Source organism: Talpa occidentalis, unplaced genomic scaffold (assembly GCF_014898055.3).
Source record: "Talpa occidentalis isolate TD23 unplaced genomic scaffold, MPIMG_talOcc4v2.1, whole genome shotgun sequence".
Taxonomy (NCBI): Eukaryota; Metazoa; Chordata; class Mammalia; order Eulipotyphla; family Talpidae; genus Talpa; species Talpa occidentalis.
In genome coordinates this window covers 6,974,200-7,001,808 of record NW_026555331.1, presented here as the reverse complement: position 1 = coordinate 7,001,808, position 27,609 = coordinate 6,974,200, and the positions used below count along the sequence as shown (strand labels likewise).

At 42.7% G+C, this 27,609-nt stretch overlaps 1 long non-coding RNA gene across 12 annotated transcripts in view; it reads right to left on the bottom strand.

The window, feature by feature from the left end:
- LOC119237121 (uncharacterized) overlaps window positions 1–27,310 on the bottom strand; it is a 37,501-nt gene extending 10,191 nt beyond the window's left edge. For 2 of the 12 annotated variants that reach the window (XR_005123205.2, XR_008550510.1), the window contains exons 1-2: window positions 7,764–26,887; window positions 5,651–5,709 (exon numbers count right to left, since the gene is read on the bottom strand). This is a non-coding gene — a long non-coding RNA (uncharacterized LOC119237121). Of the gene's footprint in view, window positions 1–5,650; window positions 5,710–6,841; window positions 7,020–7,763; window positions 26,888–26,942 lie in introns of those variants that run through there. The other 10 variants (XR_008550507.1, XR_008550506.1, XR_005123211.2 and 7 more) reach the window with 10 other exon arrangements.
- Window positions 27,311–27,609: the final 299 nt, after the last annotated feature.

Sequence of the window (27,609 nt, the reverse complement as noted above, 5' to 3'; positions counted from 1 at the left end):
ACACTTGCCAATCTGCTAGAGTAATGTGTATTCTTAAGTGAGTTTGGCTTTACGGGTTGTTTGGTTACAAAATAAGGTGGATGTGTTACCCAAAAATGAGAAGTAAAGCTCATTTCATGGAACTGGAAAGCTGAACTACAGGAAGTCTTAAATATTTTTTCTTAAACTAACTTTGAAATACTGACGTACCATGTGAACCAAACGATATATCTGAAACTATCAGGTGTTAGCTTACCTTTATTTAGAAATGTATGGTACAACTAAACCCTAGGAAAACGTAACAGATGGTAAACATGTTTGAAAAATATTAAGAGCTACCATTGATCAAGAGCTTAGTATATACCAAGAATTATTCTAATATTTATTGGCATTAAATCATAATATATCTAGTCTCATAATATTGCCTTATTACCCCAATTTAGCTTATCAAAGAAACTGAAGCACAGGGAGAATCATAATTTCCCCAAAGTAACAGCTACTGGCTGGCAGAAGCAGGACAGGGGCTTAAGAACATGGGCTTCAAAACTCTTTACTACTGAATTACAGTAATAGCAAAAATTGAAATTATTTCCATTAAACCAGAAAGTTGGCATCTTTATTGCTAAAGTAAAAATCACCCCAAAAGTTTACAGCATTAAAAAAAACCTTTCATGTTCCTAAGCTCCCCGTTTACACATGCATTAACGTAGTAAACGTCCACGGTGCAGGCCTGCAATGCTGCCTCGGGCGCGCAGCACTGGGGCTCTGCAGCCCCACCCACGCTGTGGCGGAGCAGGATCTGTGCTCACAGCAGGCCAAGCCCCAGCACCAGCGCTGTCCTAATGGTCTCCCGGCAAGCACTGCCTAGGCCGATCCTGACAATCCGCTGCAAAGTAGGTTCCACACCTATTTCAGTTCCACAACTGAAAAGATGGGCTAGTAATCTGGACTCACAGTAATGACCTTAGAGAGGCCGGCTCCTGGGTGTTATTCTCGCCGACTTCGCCATCAGTATTAAAGGCTGCTCTTCCAAGTCAGCTGAAGCAAACACCCACCTCCCAGCCATGCAGGTATTACAGCTGAGTGTAGGATGTTTACATGAACTGAAGCTTGGTTCGAAGTAGGATGTGCAAAACCATCAAATGTACATTAAGGTACAAGAGATGAATTACTATTTTTAAGCAAGGCAGAATCTGCTGAGGGAAGAACAGGTACAGTGACGTACACCAATGAGGCGAGGGTCAGCCTGAAAGGCGCGGTGACACAGCTTAGAATCTAAGGAAAAAGGCAGAAGTGACCTCCTTTTTTACTGAAATAACTGGTGGCAATTTATGCAGAAATCCTGTACCTAAAACTCCAAGCTGACTTATCCATATGGGGCTGGTTTTACAGCCTCTCACTGCCCCATGTCCTTCTCTTCAGAACAACTGAAATTCCACCAAGCCGCTCCATGGCCAGTGCGCCGCCTCATCACCCACTCAGGAAGATGCTGGCATGGGCAGTCACTAGGACACCTCTGAGGCGCTCAGGGCCTAGCCCAGACTTTTCTTTCCCTGGCTTCTCACCCCTCACCCCCAAAATTCATAATTCAAATAACTTCACCTCAGGAACATCTTTCCCACAGGCTGGCATCTTCTTCCACCTCTACTGTCCCAGAGCTGCTGTCTCTCAGATTTCCCTGCTTCTCGCCCCGCCCGCCTGTAATTAAGAACACATTACCACGAACACCTCCGCTAGGCATGAGTGGTGGCCCCAGAAATACTCCTGCCTCAAAGAAGAGGAAACCTTCAAATGTGGAAGTGAAGTTAGCTGTAAGAACTGCTGCCATCAAAGTCACCACCTCTGGCATTTCAGAGGTGCCAGGAACGTGGATGTCGGGGCTCTTGTTGGCTCTGGGCCCCTTTCCCTGAGCCCTTCCATGCCCTGCTTCTCCCTTTCCACTCCTACTGCTGTGATAGTTTTCTTCTGCTCTTTGCAAATGTACTCCAGGGCATTTTTGTGTGGGTTAAATAATTTTCACAGTACTTTCTCTGGTAGAAAATTGGGTCCAGGTTTCCAAAAAACCTTTTAAAAATCAAACTTTTGGATCACATGATTTTAAATTAGGGATTTTACATATTTTTCTTCAGTTACTAATTGGCCATGATACCAAACAGCGCAAAGAGTGTAAGAGGAGCTCTGTGGTCCTGGAATCATGGGCCCGAAATGGCAGCATCATAAGCACTTAGTAACTCAGGAAAAAAGTGCCCAGTTCTCAGGCCCCACCCTGGCCACTGGGTCAGAAACCTACCGGGTCCAGCACTCTGTGTTTCAATTAGTAAATCCTCTGAGGAATTCTGAAATGAATTGTTTCACCAAAGCAGAAGACAGTGGTGAATGCCAAATTATCAGGATGTTTGTAATAAGACACAGATTTTTTAAAAAGGCAACATTAAAACAGGAATCCACCCATAATCAAGCAGGCTGGGCTGAGGGCTTCTGAAACTGCATCACTCTGAAACATAATTCAGTTCAGACTGATATTTGAACTTACATTTTTTTTTCCCTCCCAAACATGCACAGCAAATAAAAACATGTTCATTCAACAAATGAAGTGATGTTTTGGCCAGAGGAGTGACAGTGACACGTCCTAAAGCAACGAAGGAGGCGCGTGGAGTGGGAAGCTCGCTGACCACTCACCTCTGCCCCCCACGCCCCCCAGCCTGATTGTAGAAGGGTCTCAGGTGTTGAGCTACGAGGACCCGTCTAAGAATTAAATTTAACCGAGGACATCTGCACATAAGCATATTTAATTGCAAATGAACTTGAGGACACTTTTGTAATTGCTTAAAAAAGTAACCTCTAAGTAATTTCAAAGCAAATACTAAAGAAAAACCTTATTTTCAGAATGGTAGTGCCTAAAAATGTTTTTACTTTTAATATTAATCATATCAAAAAATCTTTAGTGAAAAATGTCTAAGCTTTCTAAGACCTATTAATAAAGACACACACTTCTCCCTAAATATTACTGGCAAACTTGATAATTTAACACTCAAAGGCATTTGTTTGAATTAACCCTAAATTTTTAGGTCACTGGGAAGTTTTTGGTTCTTCAAAACTACAGCATGAAGTCCTCGCAAACAACTGAAAGACTCTAATCAAGTGCCTGACTGAAGCAAGGGTGTCAAAATCAGAGCTGGTGTGGTCTCTGGTCTACCTTACTAGGCCAGAGCAAACGTCACACAGCACCGGCGGCACAGTATCCTGCGGCCCCGGGGTGGGGGTGGGGGAAGGGGGTGAGCCAGGTAGAGTATGACATAGTAGAATTGGTCTGTATTCTGTATTTCGAAAAACCTTTCACATTCAGCGATGTATTAAATGAGGCAGCTTTTATGCATCTTAACAAATTTTACAGTATATAGCAAATTTTTTCATAGGAAATAAACAATGTCACTACTTAATAACCCCACTACCAGGGAATTCCCTCTACCTTTGCCAAGGGAACAATTCTTGGCTTCACAGAAATGGCTCCACCCACTTGCTGTGGTCTGGAATCTACACCCCCATGTGCTAAAACAGAGGAGCCAGAGCAGCCCGGGATATCCAGTGAATCTGCTCTACTAAGGGGTCAGCGGGGAGGATGCTTGACACATGCTAACCATCAACTTGAAGATTATACTTACAAGTTGCAAAGTTACCTGTGTCTGAAGCAATTAGGTATTCCCCCTCCCTCTACTCCTGGTCAGATAAATCCTATAAACTACCACTCGAACAAAGGCATGTTTGAAAACCAATGCTGGTGTACAGAGGCGTCTGGGGAGTCTGTGACCCACACTGTCACCTGCTCCTCTGGATAAGAGACACTGCCGAGTGGAAGTGAGCCTGCCTAGAGGCCTGCACATGAAGGTGCTTTACTTGATGTTGACGGTTTACTCAAAGCTGATTTATAAAGATTTCATGCTCTGCCCTCAGAAAGCCTGCAATTCATCCAAGGTACAGTCATAGATTAGATTAGCGTGAACGCTATCTCCTGGTTTAATTAGGCTCTGAACCTAAACACAGTATGAAATTTACCAGTTCAGTAATAAAAAGTGATAAACACTCTAATGTATTCTTAAAGAGAAAATTTCAATTAAATAGAAGTTTTCCAGAGTCTAAAAGACAAATAAAAGTAGGAAAACACATTTTTAAAACTCAGGAAAAATGCTCATACCGTATAAAGTCATATATCCCCTGTGAATCCACACCGAATGCCTCCTGTAACAAAAACCCTGTGCTCTCAAGGTTCATAGGCAAACACAAGAAATGGAACAGCACACCTGCTCCCAGGGTGCCCTGACCCCAGCATGGAAGAGGAAAGGCGAGCGGTGACTGGGCAATCCACTGCCATGGAGACGAGTCACTCAATGTGAATGTTGTAAAAGGCTCACTGGTTTGAGGTTGAGCAAGTTTTTAGACAGGAGAGTTCTGAATAGGAGCCCCAATGTCACTTGGGGAAGGTGAACAGGAAGTGAGGCACTGAGAGGAGGAAGCCCAAGTTTATACACAGATCTCCTCGCTGCAGGGAACACCGGAACTTCCAGGTTGCACAGTGCTGGGCGGTGGTGGTGAACTTATCCTTTAGAACGGCTGTCATTTCTAAAGTTGAAAATCAGTCCACTGAGCTACAGGGAGTTAAAACTATAGCCGACTCAGAAGGGCAAGAAAGAAGTTCACTGACAGGGCAAAAACAGAAATAAGAACCCACTGTGGAAAAAATGTGAGTAGATCCTCCCAGGCCCAGCAGCAGGGCAACAGCTCAGAGTGGGAGGCAGTCACCGGGGGCCGCCTGGGACAGGGTGCATCGGAATGCCCCCATCAGTGTGCGTGCACACTCACACCCAGCAGCCCAGGCAGGAATCCAAAGGCTGCTGGGGTGTCCCGCAATTACGCAGCCCCCCCACTTTCACCTCTTAGATATAATTATACCAAAATGATGTATGTGAATAGCCGGTAGCAGCAAACATCTGACTGAAAGCTTAGCTATGTCTTACAGCTTCCAGTCGGGGATGTTTACAACAACAGACCTTCTACACGAGTAATTAACAGAAGGGGCAGTCACAAGCCCTGCCATCACCACAAGCCCTGCCATCACCACCTTTGTCTCATGACTTACAGACTCTAGTGCTGAATGATGTGTGTGACATCTTGGAACAAAAATGGTAAGGTTAATGCTATTAGTGAGCAAGAGGCTAAGTGGTTCATCAGATGCAATTCTTCCCTAAGAAACTAATTTACTAATTTAAAAAGAAGATATGAATGGCAGACTTACCTTGGAAAACAGGCCCCATTAAAGATATTACCCAGTTATCCTACATGAAGACATGTATTTCTATGTAATACACACAAAACTGAATGTTTCTCTCCCCAAATCTAGTGTCAAAACTAATAATAACCCAAATAATGAGACTGGCCCTGCATCTGCCAAAAAAGGCCCAATTTATGCTCTTTCCCTCATATTATTAAAATTGACTTCTCTCATTAACAAAAGCACCTGGGTGTACACTACTGACGCAGTGGATTTTACTGGCCATGGACCTATACTGAGTTAAGAGTCGAGTATTTTTTTCTCACATCCCCAGTTGATTTAGGTTTGGGACATACAGAACATGGAAATGAACAAAGCAGATAACCAGAGGAACAAATCCATGACCTTGGCTGTGTTTCACAAAGCAATAGCACTGAAACCATTTTGTTTCCCACACCGCTTTCCTGAAAGAGAAAAAAAAAACATCAAGCAAAAGATAGAAAATCTGCACTTGACTGAAACCAAGATTTGCTTTAATCTGAAACATGTAAAATAACTAGCTTAAAAATCTAAAACAATAAGAGCTTACAATTAAGTTACAGCGATTTCCAAGAAAGAAACACAGATGAATACGTGATCATGCCAATGCACACACCTTCTACATAACAACTACTAAAGCACTAATTTTGAAAGACTACTAATTTTCTAATATCTGCTTTTTGGAGAAACTATGGACTAAGGGATTTTAGTCACTGGTATTTACCCTGTGATAATATTTAAAGGTTGCTTTCTGAAATACATATTTTTAAATGTTGTAAATAAAGTCTCCCATTATTCAGGTCACGCTGGCACTAATGAAGACAGGGATGCGGTCCCTATGGATGCAAGGCGGCCTTCGCTGTTTCTGAAGACACATACTGGGGGAAAAAAAATCCAGTGGCTATTTACGAGGATTCATCAAGCTATTCTACAATTGAAGAATTCCAGATTTAAATTAGGAAAAAAACAGCCATTTCATGCCCAGGTAGGCACACAATACTCAACTAATTAGGACGCTGCGCATTAAGTGCAGTGAACCAGTTACTCCAACTCTCTCCTCCAATTTCCGTCTGTTCTAAATGCTTTTAAAAGGTGATCAAAAGAAAAGTTGTATCAAAGCTACTATATCCAGCACATACGTAACACATGGAATCTTTTCTTCAGGGTTATCAGGGAATTTTGTCAAATGCCATATGTGATTTATTTTTGAAGACCACTGAAAATTTATGTGCAGAAGTTGAATAATTGTAAGAAAATCAATTACAAAATACTTCTATAATCACAAAATACCCGGTAGACACAATCTTTCATTATAATATACAGGTTATAATTTATAAACACTGAACTCTGTTTTTACCCATAAGCAGCACTCAGGACTCAGGTCTAGGCTTGTGAGCATGCCGCTGAGGCTGAAGGCTCACCCCATCACCCCTGGGCGCGCTGACCCCATCTTCTTCAAGAAGGTCTTACAGGTCTGAGAGTCACTGTTCTTAGTAGGGGGTCAGCACCTTTACACTTTCCACTTACAAAATTTTTATGATAATGGACAAAACGTACATCACATACATAAGATCTGCTGGCCAGACAGGCGGCTCCTGGACCTGCTGGCTGGCACCGGGCTGCTGTGCGGAGACTGGAGCTGGCTGCCACACCGACCTGTCCACGGAGGTGGCGAGTGCCTGAGTCTGACCTGCGCCAGAGCACGTTTTGCCACGGATTCTGTGGTAGCACCAACCTCAAGTACAGTGTTGAAAACAAGTCAGAAACCTAAATACATCTATCACTGTGACAACCCCCACAGGTGTTACTAGATGGGAGTTTCACTGGGCTTAGAAGTTTTATTGGAACACATAACAAAAATCAAGTTTAAGTTATCTTGTAACTTAAAAGATAAACATACTGAAAACAACAACAAATGAAGTAAAATTCTCAATTGGCTCAGATTTTGCATCCTCCAAAATAAAGCAAGTTTTTCATTTGTTGAAATCCGGGGGTGCGGAGGAAACCCCCCCAGAAGTGGTATGCCGCAATGCTGACGCTGCACTTTCAAATGAGTAGGGCGGGGTGGGGGGGTGGCCAGGAGCACAGGCAAGAGAGGCCAGTCTTCGGGGAGACATGGCGGGGACAGGAAGAAAACTTGGTGGGAGGCATGAGTTTGCCAGTAAGTGGAACACAAGTAATGGAGCAGAAAATACTGAGGGGAAAATAAACCAACCCATAGATATCCCCCCAAAATATCCCATCCTTGTTTTCAATCCATTCGATATTTACCATGCTCTAGATACTCACGTTTAAAAAAACAAAACAAAAAACCAGCAGAGGCCAGAAAGGGGAAAGAAATAGGAAGAGGAACTGATACCTAAATCAATACGGTCAATTCACTTGCAAATCTGATTAAGTAGCAAGGTGCTTAGGAAGGAAAGATCAGAGAACAAGTTTCCTGTGGTCCAGGCTGACCAGTCAGGCCCCTGACTGCTACCTGCTCTGTGAGGAAGGTTCCTGACAGTTCTCCTTGTCCTCCAGGCCTCACCACAAGCTTTGGCTGGGTGGGAGGGCAGGTGACGGATGCATAGGCATGGCTGCTGTGCCCTGGCTTCCCTCAGTCACTGCGAGCTGGGAGGGTCTCCAGGAGCCACTAGCTAGTGACCTCATCTGATGGCAACTAAGCCTGGCAACTGCAGTGAGACTGGACAAAAGTCACAGGGAATAATTATGACATGACCCTAATAACAAAGGAAAAATAATGTAGCCCCACCTGCTTTCCTAGATTCTGAAAACAACCAAGGAGAAAATGATGAAAGATGTCAAAATGGATCAAACCTCAAATGGAAGTCATGTTTCTTGCTACTTACCTAATTTCAGAATGGCTTTTATCTTTATAAACTCATTTATACCTGTTTAGTTTGAAATATTGTTTTCAAGCTTTCTAATAAGGAAACTACTTAGGGGTATACTTGAGAAGGAGAATCTTCTTCTCCAGCCAAGAGGTATAAATGACTCTCCTACTAATTTATCGTTCATAAAGCCTATTAACCTTGGTTCCTTAAGAGATCACATCTGTTCAATCAAATCCTTGCATTTCCACTGACACACAAGCTGTGACCTTGAGTATATAAATCAATTGCACAGAATCAGTTTCCCAATCTATAAAATAAGAAAACCCTATAACATGGAATTAAAAACACTCTCTCTGAGTGGCTGTGAAGATTAAATAGATAAAATTATAAAATATAGCAGCACTGTTGAAACAACAGAGCGCTCCACAGCTGGGATGGTGCTTCTAGGTCTGTACTTTCCTGAAAAACCTCACCCCAGGAGTCGGAAGACCTGACAACCACGTGGGTAGGTCTGTGTGGAGACAGCGCAAGCACACAGATCTCCACTCCACCACCACGACGCTGGCGTCACCTGACCAGAGGCTGACCGGGCCACCTCCAAATGATGCTGCAATATCGATGTTAGAAACGCTGCTGTTTTCACTAAACGCTGCTTACTTCTCAGTTAAGATCTTTAAAACACACAGTTATAAAAGATAAACTTGGTTTCAATTATTTTTATTTATAACATACAGCTGAGTTCCTGTAAATACGTTCCTCCAATGAATTTTAAAAATGTTGGCATTAAAATGTTAACTTAAATAGCATTTTAAGAATAAACTATTGTACAAATTAAGCTGTATCCAGTCTTATAATTTATTTGCCCAAGTGAAAAAAAGTCATTTCTTTTAGTCATTCAAACAGCTACAGTAGTTTAAATTAACTTAAAATCCCAGAACATTTTCTTTTTCATTGATAAACACTGTCCAAATCCTGAGGATAATATGAAGAGGTCCTGAAGTAATGTGAGCATCTTCATGAATGTGTATCAACATGCAAATTCAGAAGCAAAGTGCAGATGGACACCATGTCCCATGGGGCCGCTGGAGCCTGAAGCCACTCCAGGGCACTAGCAGCCACCACGTGCCACCGGATCAACCTGTGGAGGCAGGTCGGAGGGCGACTGCTCCCCAGCCACACTCCTGACTGGTAGCTCCTCTGGCTGTGCTAGGGCCCTGGCCCCACCACACAAAGCAGCCCCAGAGGCGCCGGGTCGCAGTGGGCCACGGGGGCCTTGGGAAGATTCTACGGCACTCCACCACACCACTTTCCCAGAGTCCCAGCTAGAGGATTTTTAGATTTGGGTCCAAATCTCTAGTACTTGTTTCCATGTCACTTTCTAGTTTCTTAAAAGCAGAGGGAAGGGAGCTAAGGAAAGATCCTAGTTAAGAAGACTGGTTCATTTAAGTCTGACTTTAGTTTTATGAAGGCTTGCCTGAGTTGTTGGCTGTATCTTCTGGAAAGGGGAGTTTCAGATGTAAACAAAAGGGATTAAAAATACAGAGGGGAAAGCCCACCACCAGTTAGTTAATGGAAGGAAGTAATACGTGGTGACAGATCAACTTAAAATTCAACTCAGGCCAATGAGCTACTAGAGAGGAAAAAGTGTGAGGACGGACTCTCGGCTCCTGTCCAGGTTCAGAAGAAAGGTGGGGCCGCAGGCGCGGGGAAGGAAGGACGGGTGGTGACAGAGTCAGTGTCACCCACGGTGTCACCCAGCACGCTGGACTAGGGCCTACACAGGGCCTATGTGCTGAGGCCTAGCAGGCAGACGCTGCCCTGTGGTGGGGCTGGAAAGCGTGCTCCAATGGCAGCCAACGCTGGGCATCCACAACCTGGAGACAGACATCCATGGTGCCCATGGGGGTCCACTGAGGACATCTGTACAATTTCTAATAACAAAACGGATGAAAACTTCAACCAAACGCTGTCATTCTTATGTTCAAAACTACCAAGGCCCCCATGCGGCGGGTGGGGCGGGAAACAATACCACACTCACACTCGGCTGTCCCCTCCGCAGCCTCTGGAACTGACTAGAGGCAGAGTCCAGTCTCTCACTGCGACCCTGTGAGCAGAGCGCCCTGACTACAGAAATTCTGTTAATGTTCAGACGCCAACTGTGGCGCATTCACCGTTTTTCTAATCATGTTCTGATAGTCTAACCTGAGGAAGGCAGAATTAGATGACAATTAAGAACCTGACAGTCAGACAGAATTAGGCCAGCATCTAACTGTGACTTAGGGAAAGGGACTTTACTTTTCTGTGGCTACTTTCCCAACTGTAAAACGAGAATTTAAAAGACTTATCCACCTGGTAGGGTTATTGTGAGACTGAGTAAGATAGGGAATGTCCACCAAATGCTGACCCCAGCACAGACACAGAGTTAATATGCAAAAATGGAAGGAGAAAAGGGAAAAGACTGTTTATCTTCTCTGCAAGTTTGTCCACATACCTTTTCCCACTTTCAATTATGTTTCATTTTTATAAATCCAATTTATCCTTCAAGGTCCAGTTCAAATGTTAGTTCTCCATGAAAATTTCACTAATAAAACCAGTCACTGAAAACATATCACAGACAGACCCTTAAGAGTAGCCAACACTTGCATCAGGTACTAGTATTTTTGCAGACGAGGACCGCGACGTAGAAAGCAGTCAGCCCAGAGTCTCCCAGCAGCTGGTGCAGGTGGGCACCTCCACAGCCAGTCTGGAGCCCGCCCTCACGACTGGGCCACATGTCTCCGCTGTCAACTGAGAAGGATGAGTAGTTACTGCGAGGCCTGACAGTTTTATATTTAGTGCAGCTGGAGACGCTTTCTCTACAAGCTAATATCATTCACAATGGGTAGCTTATTCACCTTTCATAGACAATCCTTCTATAGTTCAGCTCCTCAATCTGCACAAAATAAATGCAGTGGGGAAACAGTTATTCACACAGAATTTGGTTTTATCACTTATCGAGGCTAACTTGAGTCCGACTTTCGCAGTTCACACTTCTAAGATTCGAGCTCTCTCCCTTCTAAGGCCCAGGAGATGGATAATTTTATCCTCATACGACCCACGAGATGGAGACTGTCAAAGCCCGTTGTCATCTAAAGCTCTGTGCTAACAGTACCAGCAACGGCTCACCGAGTCGTCTGGACAATGTCTGCTGCACTCTGGGCTCACACAGGCTCGGGAATACGGAATTGAGTCCTACAAGAAAAAATACAAATATACATAGTCTTCGTGTGGAGACAGAAAGTACCTCCCCTTTGTCAGCACAGAAGGGCACGACTCAGACCCACCTATCCAAAGGACACTGTTTAGGTTTCACAGAAAACATAAGCTCCTGAGAGTGAAAGACTTGCAAGGAAAGTACAGTCCCCCTCCCTGGAGCAGGGCCCCTGCACGCACCTGTCCTCTGAGTGCAAGCTGGTGCTCCTAAGATTCGGAACGTGTGTTAACATCCACAATGAAAGTCACGTGCTGGTTTTCTTAGGAGTGGCCAATCCCCCCAAATAAAATATGGTAAAAAGGCAAGGAAGCCAAAATACATAAACAAAAAAAATTGTTTCTCAGTTTCCTTTGAGAATTTTTCAAAAATTAAAATGAGTAAGATCTACATGAGTTGGGAGGAGGAAGACATAAATATCAACAATTCTTAAATTAGTCTCTAAGTGGCTTTCTAGCTAATCTAAGACTCGCTGCCATTTTAGAGGCTTACAGTGGGTCAAGAGCACAGAGGCCTTCAGGCTCCCCAGCGTCAGGAGCAGAACAAGGCCATCCAGACAAATCTTACTGGTCAGATATGTATGGCCTGGCCCCTGGTGTTTAACCTGGCCCGCTGTTAGCTCAGGACTATGGCTGGGAGGAGTTAAAAAAAAAAAAAAAACACAGGGAAGGGCGAACAGCTGCGGCGACAGGATGCAGGCCACACAAGGGAGCGGGACATGCAACCTGCAGCTGAGTGGACTCTGAACGCAGAGCCGCGCCAGACACGCCTACCACGGACCTAGGCGCTTGCCTGCAACATGGCATTTAACTTACATGCCAACTGTTTACTTGTGTGTCTACATGAAAGGAGGGACTGTCTGATTCATCCCAACATTCTCAAACCACGGGTAAGTGCTAAACAGCCTGAGTGTAAAATAAATGAGCAGCAGAGAAGAACGCAGCAGATCTAAAGCAAACTGATGTCACCATCTTTTCCATGAGTCAATGTTTTGCCTCAAGAACTTCTCATCCTACAATGGGGAAGAGAACAAAAACCAGGCTCACTTTATTTTTAATGTTTATATACTGTGAGCCATTTGACCTCTTTGGATCTAAGCAGGCTCTTCTATAAAAGGAAAAAATTAGGACTAAATACTACTAAACGTCACTCAGCGCAACCTTCGTGGGATTCTAAGGGGGTGCCCATCTTGGCAGTCGGAGGCGCTACTGATCCCGGAGCCCCGCGATCACCAGCCTACTGCAGCTCAAGTCACGCTCGTGGCTGCTACACTAGCAACTGCCGCCTGGCTTACTTATTAAAGGGGAAAAATCCACAAAACAGAATTTTTGAAAATAGATACAAGTGCATAACGAGTCTTAGTAAAATTTAAAGGATAGGAAACTGATTTTGATCATCTGGCAAGGATTTTTATAGCACGGAAAACAAGTCGTCTCACGTCTCTTGGGCAACATAAACTCCCATCACTAAAGGACACCGCTCGCCGCTGTTGCAGAGTGAGGGGCACATGCAAAGGGCCATGGCAATGTTTCCCTCCAATGACCCTGTCCCTCCTCTCTTGACCCTCAAATGGCTGCCACTGCTCTCAGATGCCACCCTCTCCTGTGCCTGTGAGGCGCTGGCCCCCCAGACTGCTCCATGTGTCCCCTCTAAGACCTCCTGGCTTCTGTTTCGCCAATCTGCTAAATCGCCCCTACTGTGGAGGGTCTGCGTGCTCTCTCCTGCCAAACAGTTTCACAAAGATCTTCATATGCCTGGTCCCTTCAAATTCTTTTGGGGTCTCTTCCTCAAAAAAGTCCCACCTGCTGAACCACTCTGCAGTGGGCCCCCCACCCAGAAGTTCTTTACCACATCTCCCTCTTCAATTTTCTTCACAGTACTTACTTACCACAACCTGAAATCATCTCATTAATTTATTCCTTTATTTGCTTCCTATCTGCCTCTCCTATTATAACCCGCCAGGATGGAAGCTCCATGAGAGCAGGAGTCTGGCTTATCTTTTCCACTCCTGTAATTCTGCAGCTGGGGAGAGTGTCTGCAGGCTTTTATGGTGAAACTGACAAACATTCTAAAATTCATAAAGAAAAGCAAACAGTCAGTGCTAAACACCGCTTTATGAAATAACAGTGGGAGCTACTCTTTTTGAAAGGACTGTGTCCATCTCACTGAACTTCACAGTGGCTGCGTCAAGTGGGCAGTATCATTGTAATTAACGGACTGGGGCAGAGGAATAACCTGATTAAAGAAAGGCATAAAGGCGATGCCTAAAATATAAATTTGGATCTTTTCTTCCAAACTTTGTTTCCTTGATGGCACATCCGTTCTGCTAATTATCTAGATTCTACATAATTTTCAATCTCTGAACATTTAAGAACTGTAAGGATCCAAAAAAAAGGGAAAGCTGTCTCAAATGAAGTTAAGACAAGATTCTTAAAATGAAATTGTCATTTCTGTCAAATGATTTCAACAAACGAGTGAGATATTAACTAATTACACTAGGAAGTGTCTAAAATAATTCATACTTTTAAAGGATATGCCTAAAATGATCAAAGGTAATCTTAACCCCGAATGGAAAGGGTCATCCATCTGTTTAAGTTAGTGAGGCTAGAGTGAAAACCCGTAGTGAAGGAGCAACAATTAACTGGATGAACTTGATAATATATATCATTTATAACAGCACAGAAACATGTGCAATGTTTAGGGGTGGTGATGTCCACTTCTGCGTATCAACTTGGTTATTAGACCTTGCACCCAACTGTTGGGTCAGACAAGTAGACACTGCTGTGAGAGTATTTTGTAATGTGATTAACACTTGTAATTGGGAAGTAAAGGAGATGGCTCTCTGGAATGTGTTGGGCCCTATTCGATCAGTTGAAGGGAGATTTCTGCAGAAGGAATTCAGCCTCCAGACTGCAAAAGAAATCCTGCTGAGTTTCTCACCTGCCAGCCAGCCCTACACACCTTGGACTCAGGACTGCGGCACCAACTCTCTGGCCTGAGATCCCAGCCTGCTGACCTGTCCTATGGATTTCAAACTTGCCAACCCTCACAAGCATGTCAGTCAGTCTCAATCCCCAATATGTAGCTACCTGTCAGTCTGTCTTGCAGATGAAACACAGTCTCCCATATCCCGACACAGGGCTATGTATGTGGCCACAATATAGAAGATCTATACCTAAAAACCACCAAATCTCGCTAAGAAAAGTGAAAGCACTCAGATAAGCAATACCATATTCATAGACCAGGAGACTCAGTATTCTTAACATGTCAAGAATACTGACAATACACTCCTTATCAAAGTCAGGAGTTTATTTTTTTAAGAGGTTGACAAATTTATTCAAAATTCATAAGGAAATGCAAAGGACCTAGACTTGTCAAAACAACTTTAGAAAAGAGTAAGACCAGAGGAGTGACACCATCCAACCTCAGCACTCAGTATGCAGGTCCGGTAGGCAGAGGGCGGCGCTAGTGTCACAACTGACCAACACCCCAACCAATAGAATGGCAGCCAACAGAGAAGCACACATGTATGACCAGCTGGTTTCTGATAAAGATGCAAACTCAATTCAGTGGAAAAAGGGTTATTTTTCAACAAAGTGATGCTGCAACAATATCCCACACAATTTTTTGATCCATGCCTTAAAACAAATGCAGAATTTAACTCAAAGTGGGTCACTGACCTAAATAAAAGTAAAGTCTAAAACTATATAATTTATGAGAAAACACAGAAGAAAGACTTTATGAACTTGGACTTGCAAAGATACGTCTATGCAATAGCAAAAGCATACATAATCCATAAGAGAACAAATTGATGAATTAGATTTCATTAAAATTAAAAACTTCTGTTCTCCAAAGACATTGCTGAGAACAAAGAGACAAACCACAGACTAAGATAAAATATTTGCAAATCATAAATCTGATGAAGAACTTTTATCCAGAATACAAAGGACTTTGAAACTCAGTAAGAAAATAACCAAATTTTTAAAAATGGACAAATGTTTGAACAGATGCTTCACCAAAGGAGGAGATGGTAATTGAGGACATAAATAGATGAGAAACACTAGTCATTAATGAGATACAATGAAAACCATGCCATACTACTGCACACCAACTAGAATGACAATTAGAAAGATGAACCAAACCAAGTATTGGCAAAATGCTGTTAAGAAAGTTAAATGGTAGAACCACTTTGGAAAAAGTTTGGTTTCTAAGGCGCTATTACCTAGCATGCGTTTCAGCCACTCCACTGCTCAGTATTCACCCAAGAGGAACAGAGGCATACGCCCACACAGAGATGTGGGTACTGTGTGGGAGAGCACAGTAGCCTTCTTTGTAGAAACCGAAAACTGGAATCCACCCAAGTGTGTACTCACAGGTGAATGGCCACACTAAACGAGCCAGACAACGGAATGCTACTTAGTGATAAAAAGGTATAAATTGTGGATAAATGCTACAACATGGATAGATCTCAAAATAATCGTGCTAGGTAAAGAAGGCAGCCCCCAAAAGGGCATCCTAGGTGATGCCAATGAATGGAACATGAGAGAAAACAAACAGCGGTTGCCTGGGCAGAGACAGGGGATTACCAGGAGGAACAGAGGACTTTAGGAGCTGATGGATGCCCAGGGCCTCTGGCAGTGATAATGGCGCTGTGGGCACATCCGCGTCAAAGCTCACCTCACTGTCTATTTCCAACACATGCACTTCACTGTACAATTAAATCTCAATGAAATTGTTTAAAATAAAGACTTGTCAAAAATGTGAAGTAAAAAAAAAAAAATAGCTTTCTCAGCAAAAAGAATAAAGGCTAGCCTAGCCTTTGTTGGGATGTTGCACGTCTATCCTGAGCCAGTGTTTTTAAACAAGAACAGTGATCTTTAATCTGGGAAGGGTAAATACAGATAAAGGAAAAAAAAAAAAAAGAAAAAGAAAAAGAAATTGAGCACAAAATAAGAGACAGTAAATAAAAAGTAATTGCTTTAAATTCATATTTATAGATAAGAAAAGTCCTATCTTAAGATACTAAATGTGTCTTCAAATTTAGTAATTTCCACGGAATCACAGTGTAGCATCATGAGAATAGATACAGTCTCCATGCACAATTTAGAACAGATTTTTCAATAAGGAACAGGCTTCTGTAGGTAACACATTTGCTCCTGGTTCTCAACCATTTTCTCAAGATCCCTTGTCAGAATCATTTCTGGTTCTTGTTCCAACTGTCCCTTAACGGATGGGTGCTTTCCAGAGCCTCACTGTACAACAGGGAGTCACAATTCATTCCCTCTGATGAAAGGGCCTGAAACAGTGCACAGTGACACACAATTTTAGAGGTAATTACTTCAAAGGTTTTGTGAGCTCCCCTGAACCCTATCCATGTAGGCCTTAGCTTCTCAGTGTACGAAAATGCATCTAGCGCCCCAGCAAATACCCCATATCAAAGCAAGGTGCATACATGACTATGGCAATAAGGAATTTGAGGCTCAAAAATAAAATTCACATGGACCTGATGGCCTCAAGATACTTTTTTTTGGATGTGCTGGAGAAACAGTTCCACCAAGCAGATTCAGAGGTGACCTAGGGTGTGCTGGTTATAGACTTATGAAGAACACTTCTGATAACCATTCCATAGAAGCCCATCTTTTTAAAACATTTGTTTTACAAAAGGTAATTGAAACGAGGATGTAGAAAACATGCCTGTCAATTTTCATGCTAGGAAACTGATAGTGGTCAGCTGGAGCACAGACCCAGGATTTAATACACACTGACTAATTCAGTCTAGGGGTGAGGTGAAGGTCAGGAAGAATCCTCATACATCTTTGCTCTTAATCCCCAGCTACTAATAACCCATGGGAATTAAGTGCATCCACCATGCTGCATGCGCCTTGAGGACAGGTCTACGTTCTGTCTTCACACAGCACCTTGGGGGATGACGGGATCACAGCCTACTAGGACTATGTTATGCCATGCTAACAAATGGTACCAAAATCACAGTGCCTTACAGCACCAGGATTTATTCCTCACTCACATTAAGTGTCTATAAAAGATGGGCTTCAGCTCTGCTCCATCTTTTGGGACCTAGTCTGAAGGTTCAAGGTCCACACTCGAGGCCCAATCCCACTGAGGCAGGCTGGTTCCCCAGCTGGAAAAGAGGCGCTGGCAGAAGCCCAAGTTGGAATCGAAAGCATCTGCTCAGACATGCCAACCCTCACTCCCTTCAACATTTTACTGGTCAAGGAAAGCCACATGCCCAAAGCTGAAGTCAACAGGTGGGAAATGTAACCCTCCTGGGCAAAGGACATGAGTGAAGAAAAGGCAATACATATTCTGAGCAATAATAAAACCTAGCACAGTGCGTTCCCCATAGAAAGTGCTCCGTAACTGGCAGGAGCTGTTTCTATACCAGCCATGAATACTGTAGGCAGAGAAATCATCTGTTCAGCCACGGTGCTGGCCACTTGGCAAGGACACGCTAGGTGCTTACTAAGTCTACGGCGCTCAGATGAGCATGGCAGCTGGAGTCTTAAGACCTGTGACGAAGTGCTGCATCTGCCAACTCTAGACACAGAGTAAAGTCGTTTTTCTCCGTTGATTCTTGTGTGGTGGTTGTAGAGATTAAATAAAAATATATGTGAAAGAATCACACTGTTTTATACAAATGTTAGTTCATGTCTCCAGATAGTTGAATGGGATGAAATTTGATAAGCTCACTTAAACTTTTATAGCGATGTAATGTATCATAGCCCACGTTTACTTCAAAGCATCAACTAGCAAATATAGGAGGAGAAAGATTAGACTTAAAGCTGTTCACATGAAAGAGACAAGGCTTTGGTTGACCATAAGCTCAATATGATCAAAGGGGAATGTGGCTGCCAGAAAATGTAATGCAAATTTCAGGCAGCGTTAACAGAAGTACAGTGTCCAGATAATAGCGTCATTGTGTTTGGCGGGGGTCAGAAGGCATCTGGTGTCCTCAGCTCAGTTCGGGCAGCGTATTTGAAGGGTGGACTGACAGGCAGACTTTGTCATGAGTTTAGCGATGTGCATGGAGAAAGATCTGTATGCGAAGTCATGTACATATGGTTTGAGAATTACGGCTTTTCCCCCTAAGTATAGCAAAAAGAAGACGCAACTAGGATTTCATGGTCTTGTCCAAACACTTTAAGAGTTATGGTGTGTAAGAAGAGTAAGTTTCACATGGCAGCCCTAGACTGGCAACAAGCAGCGAGTGAAAATCAGAGGGGAAATAGATCTAGCTCAATTAGAGGTTCACTTCTAACGATTAGAAACCATCTAAAGCGAGGAGAGGTGGATGACACCATGGCTAGAGATGGTATCGAGGAGACGGAACTGGGTATGAGTCATCTAAATCTCACTCGCTCCTCTGTGAGACCAACCATTTTTGAGGTCTCTGAAAACACCCAAACAGTATTTCTCCTTTCTGATTAAATAATACTATTTCATAGTAACAACAAGGAACAAGAACTGAGGTAAGGAGAAAAACAAGAAGTCGTGGGGCCTAACAAACAAAGAAAGGCATGTTGCTGAAGGGAAATGAAATTTCAAGACTCGACAACATTCAACACAGTCATCACCATGTCTTGGCTTTTACAGAGGAAACAGGTTTAGTCAAAATTGTATTTATTTTAGAAATGGTTTTTGCCACTATGCCCTAACTTCTGTAATTTTCTGGGAGGTACAAAATTATTTGAAAAATTCCAATGATGGCACTTGAGCAAATATTTGCTACATTAAACTACTGTTCTAATTACCAGATAATATTAGTGTATCGATCGACTTGTATAAGCTTTGCAATTTCCCATGCCAGGCCACCACCGGCACGTCTCTGGCATTTAAAAACGCTCCCTCGCTAATGTCTCATTTTGTTTCCTTGCTCTGTTCAAAATCCAGCACTTTCCCCGTCTCATCCCCAGCTTTCGATTTCCTCGTATTCCCACATACCTTGTTGTCCCAGTAGGACTCAGCAGAAAAGATAAATAAATGCCTCGCTTATCTTTTATCCCAGGCCCTCATCTGAGAATCACTCAGAGTTAGCATAAACACACAAAACTGTTTGCTAAATTCCTTTCTTTAATGAAATATTTTGAAGAGTTACCAGCTAGCCTTGTGTTTTAACTGTTACACAAGAGAAAGACAAGCCAGGGCCTGGGCACACTGGGTATCATCTGTTAGAAGCAGAAATGGATGGCCACGCTTCACAAATACCTTGGGACGCAATTCTTCTGCCCTTAAATTTGGCTTTGCATCCTAAATGGACATATTTAACAGGATTTTCAGTTACATTGTACTGACACAAACTATGATGCCCTATTTACCTCCCTCCCTGCAGATACCTATGTCAAAAAATGAGCTAAAGAAACAGGTTCACTGACTTATTAAAGTAAATCTATATGTGGAACAAATGTCAATTCAGATTTTAAACTCTCTATTCTTTCAAGCCAAAAAAAAAAAAAAAAAAAAAAAAACCAACAAAGGAAAATGTAAAAAGGGAAAAAGCTGAATACCTGCGCTCCAAGGCACAGGAGAGGACAGCGGTGATTTGGTGCAGGTAAAGGCTTGTTTAAGAACTTGTCACTGGATTCCTACACTTGCTATTTGCTCCTCTCCCTCCTCTTTTGTGGGCACTACCAAGAATTGCACAGGTCATGGGAACACAATGCTGGGCTGGAGAAATCAGGAGAACAAGTTTTAAATCTGCTATGTCAACCAAGTGCACTGAAACAGCCCATAATCCCCTGGAGAAGGGGAAACAAGCCAGTCAGGAGACAAACAGTTGCCAGTTTAAAGATACAGTAACTACCCCAAAATGTTAAGTTTCTTTAATTTAGATTCTCATGTGTTAAAGCAATTTTTTTTAAAGATTTAAAAAAAACGTTTATGCATATAAGAACTGGGGTACAGGTCAGAGTTGTGTTGGGGAGTGGAGGAGAGGATTCACCAGAGACAGAGTGGGGGACAGAACAGGCGGATCTACTGAATTACACTGCTGAGGGGAGCAGCGGGGAGACGGGTGAGGTCTGCCGCACCATGTGGGTAGCTCCCTGGCGGGGAATCAAACTCATGCAACTCATGCTGCAGTGATGGACGGTCAGCTTGACAGCGCTGAGACTTCAACCCCTATGCCACCAAGGAGGCCCCTTAAAGCAATTATTTTTAAACAATAGGAAAGAGTCACCACAAACACTGATTTCAAGAAGACACTAACAATTAATTATTGCTGCCCAGTACAGTTTTCTGTGTGGTGGGCATTCTTTTAAGTGCTCAACATACACTAGCTCATAGTCTTCATCACAGCCATAAATGCAGCAGTATTGGTAATCTCATTTTACTGCTGAGCACAGAATCATTAAGCAATTTGTATAGGATCACACAGCTACTGACAAGCAGGCAAGGGATATAAATTCAGGAATTTATATTCTGAGTCCATTCTTTTTACCTTTCTGGGCGGGTATCGCTATTTTATACATGTTAACATTTGAAGGTCTTCTTGAGTCTATGAGCTTTCATCACATAAGGGAAATTTTTTTCCCATGGGTGGTCAGGCAGTAAATAATTATTAATAAATGCTTTCATAACCAGCTTTTAGGAGTGAATCCAATACATCACTTCGTTAAGCCGCTAGTCCAATTTTCCCATATACTTTATCTTTTGCCTTTACTGTACTTCATGATAAACACAACTGGGTACCTTTTACATACTTAGCATCATACCTGACACTATGTCGCCACAACTACTTTGCACAGGCAAGAGCTGTGATGTCTTAGTCCAATGAGTGGGCAAGTAATCTACCACCTCTCAAATCTGAAGTGCAATTATTCAACAGGCATCTGAATACTTAACGCACACCAAGCAGTGTGGATGCACAGGCAGATGGCCTCTGCTCTTTAGAAAGGTCACAGTCACAAAACAACGGGGTGGTGCTTCCATGGAGCTCTGACCATGGTTGCCGAGCACAACAAGGATGGCAGTTCCATGGACAGAGGCATGGAAATGCAAAAGGACATTTTCCTTTCAGGGACTAGCAAGCAATTTCAGGACTAGAAGGCAAGATTTACATGGAAAGCCAGGGATACAGTGGTAAGAAGGAAACTGGAACTAGCTTAAAAAAAAGGCCTTATACGTCCTAATAAAAAGACTCAACCAATACAGAGATTTAAGTAGGATGGTTAAAAGATCCAACATGCTAACAAAAGAGATGATCACACCTTTAATTTTAAATATCAGAACTCTGCTTTTAAATAAAATCTTACGCAGACTCCCACACTTAATATGGGATCAAAGCAAACCTGCGCCAGTTGAAATCGGAACAGACCTGCTTGGCTCCCGCCAGCATCCCTGACAGAATAGTTGAAAAGGCCCGCTTCTGAAAGAGAGGGGACTGCATCCACACAAACGCATGCTACTGACTTCACGTCTCCCTCCATAGAAATCTAACTTCTTAGCGGAAGGAGTCATTCTAAGTAGTTCCTCTTCACTTAAAGAACTAGGAATGCTTCAAGCCAAGCATGCTAACACTAGGCCTTCAATGTTAAGGATGAAAGTGTATAATACAGAAAACGGAAGATAAAGGTTAATTATCAGCTTTCTTACTCTTGAATGAGGCTTTAACTTAAGTGACCTTTTCTACCCAGCAAATCAAGATTTATGGTAGGGCAGACCCACCAATCTAACTGTTTCCAAGATTGGTGTACCTGGAATTTCTTAACAATGACTGTATACCTGAAAACCCTCTCCCCACACAGCTGGAGCCATCTGTTCTCCCCCCTTGTAGAGCTTGGGGTTCTCAATGTGATCACTGGAAATGATCATCAGTGTGAAATTGCTTCTTATCTTGCTCAGTCATCTAATACATCCCGAGCCACAGCACGTAAAAGTGGTTAAAGATGTGCAAATGCCTCTCCTGGCAAGACCACTCACTAGGCATGATCTTTACAGTGAGAGGAGCTAATAAGCCAGGACTCGGGCCCTGGTGGTGGGTGTGCCATGGTGACAAACATCTGAAGGGTGTGATCATACCTCTCAATCATACACAGTGCTGTACACCAATGTTACGTCAATAAAATAAATATGCATTTAAAAGCAAGGTTACAATCCTAGTAAAAAGGTATATAATTAATTGAACAAGTCTTACCTCTATATAATTATAATCACTTTATATACAATCTAATTGAATCCCTACAACCCTTCTCTCTACCTTTATCCTGTCCTCTCCTCCCACTAACATTCGTGGAAACAGAACCACTTAGATAGCCTCAAGAATTTTAAGTGTCATTCTCTCTCTAAATAGTAGACTGATTAAAACAAATGTTCAAAACTGTTAAACCCACTATTAACAACCTCACTTTCTCCATGAGGTAAAATAACAGGAAAAAACCCACAACCATCCTGGGTCTCTATCATGCACTGAAAGTTCCCGTAGTTTGAGGCTGAGGGCCAACTTCCCACAACAGGAGGAGGAAGAGGGGAGAGAAGTACAGGATATAAACTAAATCCTGAGCACACTGTATGACCAAAAGGTATTCAAAGTAGGGTTTAAGAGGAGAGGCTTAAACAGAAATGACACAAACATAAGGAAACACCACTTCACATGACACGGAAACCAGCCCAACACTTAGCAGCGAACAGGTCATTTCTGGGCATACTCAACACTCCCCGAATTTGCAAAACCAGCCAATTAGTTGGCTATAAAATTGTCTGGGATAAAGATAACTCTCTGCATTGAGTAAAAATGAGTTATATCACATGCTCTCATGAAATTAATGACTTATGGAATCAACTTAATTACTCTTTTCCACGTCTTTCAAATGTAAAAGTCGGAGGACTATCAAATAATCATTAAAAACAGAGACATTGTTTTAGGAAAAACTTCTTATAAAAAAAAAATAGTATTTCCACGAAAACATACCCAAAAACCTCAGTGTAAAATAACAATCAAAATACTAGTATTAAGCATTTGACTGTATACATTTTACCATATAAGGTTCTAGAGTGAAATTTCATCTCTTAAGGGTTATTTGAAAAATATTCCACAAACAGATATTCTTTTTTTTTTTACAAACAGATATTCTTAAGAGACTCTAGGGCCTCCCTGGTGGCGCAGCGGTTGAGCGCTGGGTTCCAAAGCTGCCCGCAGCCTCTGCAGCGCCGGTTCGATCCCCGGCTGCTCCCCGGCCACCGGAGGAGGGTCCCACATGGCGCACAGACCTCTCCTGCCACCCGCTGCTCCCCTCAGCAGTGTACCTCGGTCCTTCTGCCTGCTCTGCTCCCTGCTCTGGCTCTGGTGAATTCTCTCACCCTCCCGCGCTTCTGGCTGTACCCAGTGCTTGTATAAATAAATAAATTAATTAAAAAAAAAAAGAGAGACTCTATACCTACTGTATTAATTTTTATAATATATCAAATAAAGTTAACTTAGAACAAATACTAACAATAGTTAGAAATATTAACTTACATACTCTGTGTTTTAATTATCCCTCCAATAATGCAAAAATGTTAAGATTATCTTAAACTACATTTAAATTTCCCCTAGGTTGAGAAAATTACAATAATCTTTCTATTTAGGATAACATCTGATTAAACTACATTCAATAACTGAAATTCAAACAATCTCCCAGATGGAACAGCTGGGAGAAAATTAAAAATGATACTTTTTACAAATGTACTTACTAGTGCTGTTATAGATAAGGTAATCCCACACCAAAATGTAGGGTGACCAGTCTGAAAACTACAAACATATAAAAGTGAAGGAAAGTACTTTGAGGAGAAAGAGGAAAATGCAGTGTCATAGGATCTTCAATGACTTCAAACTCTGAACTCAGCCTCTCTTAATTTTAAAGACTTTGCCCAAATTTCTGCAGATTACAAGGTCTAAACTGTTCTATGCACCGCATAGTAGACTTCCACATAGGTATCAGTATGAAGTAATGTTGTATCCTTAAGAAGCTTATCAAATATTTATTTAAAAATCCTACTTTACATAAAGTAAAACTATAGTTGCATGACTGATTGCATGTTATAGCTAAGAAAGCTGGGAACAGAAAATAATCAAATGACATTTGAAAGTGACATTGGGTTAAATAAAGAAATTGAGAACAAAAATTAGCCTTAAGTTCCAATTACAATTTCTAATCATTACCTCTATTCTACATCTTGGCACAAATATGTTTAAAATGCAGGCATCTACTTTTCCTTTGCATGTATTAAAATTTTTAAATTACATGTCCTCATCAAGAATTAATTCAGTAATGAACTTTTTCACCACAATATTCTGTATCCCAGTCCCTAGGGGTATAAAACACAGTAACTGAAAACATTTCTTTTACATCACGTCTTCAATCCTCACTTTTACTCACTTGTTCAAATATAAAAGAGCCTGAACTAAAAAAATCAATAGCATCACTCAAGCTGTTCCTTCAATTTTTATAATATTCAAGCCTTAGCAAAAGGCATAAAACTATTAGTCCCAAGTTAGGCTATTAACCTACTTTCAACATGAAAGTAATTTTGTGCTCTGTTTAATGTACAAAACAAAACAAAAAACTATTCATCACTTAAAAGATACTTGCAACATTACATACCCCAAGTCTTGGCTCTTATCCTTTAAACCCCTTAGCTAAGACTAATGCTTCTCTAAACCTGGGGAGGAGAGGGAGGTGTTACTCTTTTGAAGACGGGCATGAACACTGGAAAGCAAAGTAAATTTGATGAATTAATCCTTAATGTCCTTCGTGGGCAGTTCTTCCCTTTCCCTGATCCCAACAGAAAGTCTGAGTTAACCATGAATAACTGCTACTCATATCAACCCAAATTCTTGTTTCTAAACATCAGCAAAGCAAAATGATTTCATAATTAAAATTCCCCAAATAGTTCTTTCATGATCTCCTGCCATTTCAATAAGCTACTAACAACAAAAAGTCCCTTGAAAGTTTCAAGATTTTGCAGTTATTCTTTTATCAAAATAGAGTTTTCCACAAATGACCCAAATAGGATTACAGCTTAGAAAAATCAAGCCTTTAATTCTGAAGAATAATTCGCACCGAGAGAAAATTTCAAGGTAATGATTTTTACTGCTTGTGCACCTTAGACCACCTCCATTCATTTCAATTTCACGGGCAATCTGGGTACAACTTCTTGGTCTCTGCTGCAGGGCCACTGTCCTGGGGGAGGGTCCCAGAGCATCTGTAACCAAGGGGCTTTCGCCACCCCTGTCACTAAGCTACACCGGACGGCCCTGCAGGTAAACCTGACCATTCCATTTTGGCATGTTAATTAGGTTTCAAAATATTCCTTAAATGCACAAATCAAATGACTCTTTTCCCCTTCAGTTAAGCCATTTTAAAGAGGCAGCATGTAAGTGGCAAAACCCTGAATTTAAGAAATTAAGTGGGCACAGAGGTTAACTTTGCCCTCAAATGCTTTTGAGAAAGGGATGATCTGAGGAACACACCAACAAATCTTACATTCTGCCACAAATGTCCCTAACTTGCATTCCAGTTGATATTTCAAAATTCAAATCGCATGAGAAGTTTCCTATAAAAGGGATCAATGGCACGAAGGCACCTTTTAGTGGAGCCTTTTTGTAAAATACAATTCTCATCTAATGACGGCTCATTTGTTTTGTAATGCTATCCTTTTAAATATCAAATTTCTTAAAGTAGCGCACAGCTGCTCTCATAGGCCCAGCTCATCCCAGCATTCCTGCCCTTCTCCCTGTCTCCCAAATTTTAAAAATGTCACCCAGAAAGCCAGCTGTTCATCTGCAGAATATACATGCAATACTTGAAATGTTGAGAAAAGAAGTTATTCTTTCAATGTAAAACAGAAATATAAGTATTCCCCAAAAAGGCCAATGAATTATTTTAGGAAATGATTACAATAATGTCCAATATAATTAAAAAAAAAAGGCATATCTCAAATCACTTCCCCATGCCTCTTAATCACTTGGAGGAAACTGTTCAAGAACTCTATCTCTACAAACACATGACCTCCAGGATGCCACCAAGGTCAACGAGAATCTACAAGAAAGGGATATGCTGAGTAAGTGCTGATTTGCCAAATTCTACGATTCCCTTGAAACAGAGAACAGGAAGGCAGAAACATAAACATGAAAGCTTCTTACATATTACAGGAAATGATGTTTCAGGATGTAACATTCAAGAACCCCATTACAGGGCTGTAGACAGACATATGTCAGCAACGGCCAATAGGAGCAAGATCTGCAAGGGGCGTCACAGCACAGAACCAGATACAAAAAAAAAAAAAAAAAAAAGATTACGGCACAGAAGGAATGACCAAGATCCCACACAGATTCGGCCTCCCCAGCATTTTGTAATGCAAACCCTGCACACCCTGGCCACATGCCACAGCAGCTCGATTTCAAAGTGAGGGCTCTGTGTTGAAAGAACTTTTTGAACATGATAACCCAAGATCCACCCACAGTGAACACAGGCAGCGCCCACCTATCAGAAGCCGGCAGGTAAGGCGCAAGTTTGCAGAGCTCAGCCTGACAGTTAACACCCACCCCCCCACCCCGGAGTCCTGCTTGTGCTCTTACCCTCGGCGGCTCCTGCAGACATTTTCTGCCATCCCAGCCCTGCACCTTGCACAGACCAGGAGGTTTCTCTTGCATGAGATTTAAACACTCAAACACCTTCCCCACTTGGCATAACCGCTGAAAGCCAGACCTACGTTCAAAAAAAAAAAAAAAATCCCTATCAAGTCACAACTGCTACCCCTGGCCTGTCCACGCAACTTCCAAACACGGCAAGAAAAAAAAAAAGGAAGAGAGCGCGAGTGAGCGAGCTGTGCGCACAGTTTAAAAGTGCCTGACACACGGGGAGCAGCTCCAGGGTGGGAAATTCATTCTAGTGTTTTCCGAGCAGCACCGGGCTCGGAGCGGAGGATGAGGGGGGCCAGCAAGGCTCGGGGGGCCGCAGCCAAGTACTCACGGGCTGGGGGCGGCTCCGGGCCGCTCCCCGCCGGGGTGCCGGGGTCGGGGCCTCGGCCCGGGAGGCGCCCGCGCGGCGGGTCCCCGCCCCGGGGCCGGAGCTCACGGGACACGCCGCCTCGGGGCTCCGCGTCCGGCGTCCTCGCTCTCCAGTCCGGGGCTCGGTCCGGGCGTCGGGGCGCGGGGTCGCCCGGCCCGCGGGGCAGAGCCCCGGCGCCCCGCAGCTCCTCTCTCCAAGTAACTTTTTGCGGAAAAAAAAAAAAATCACTTAGTC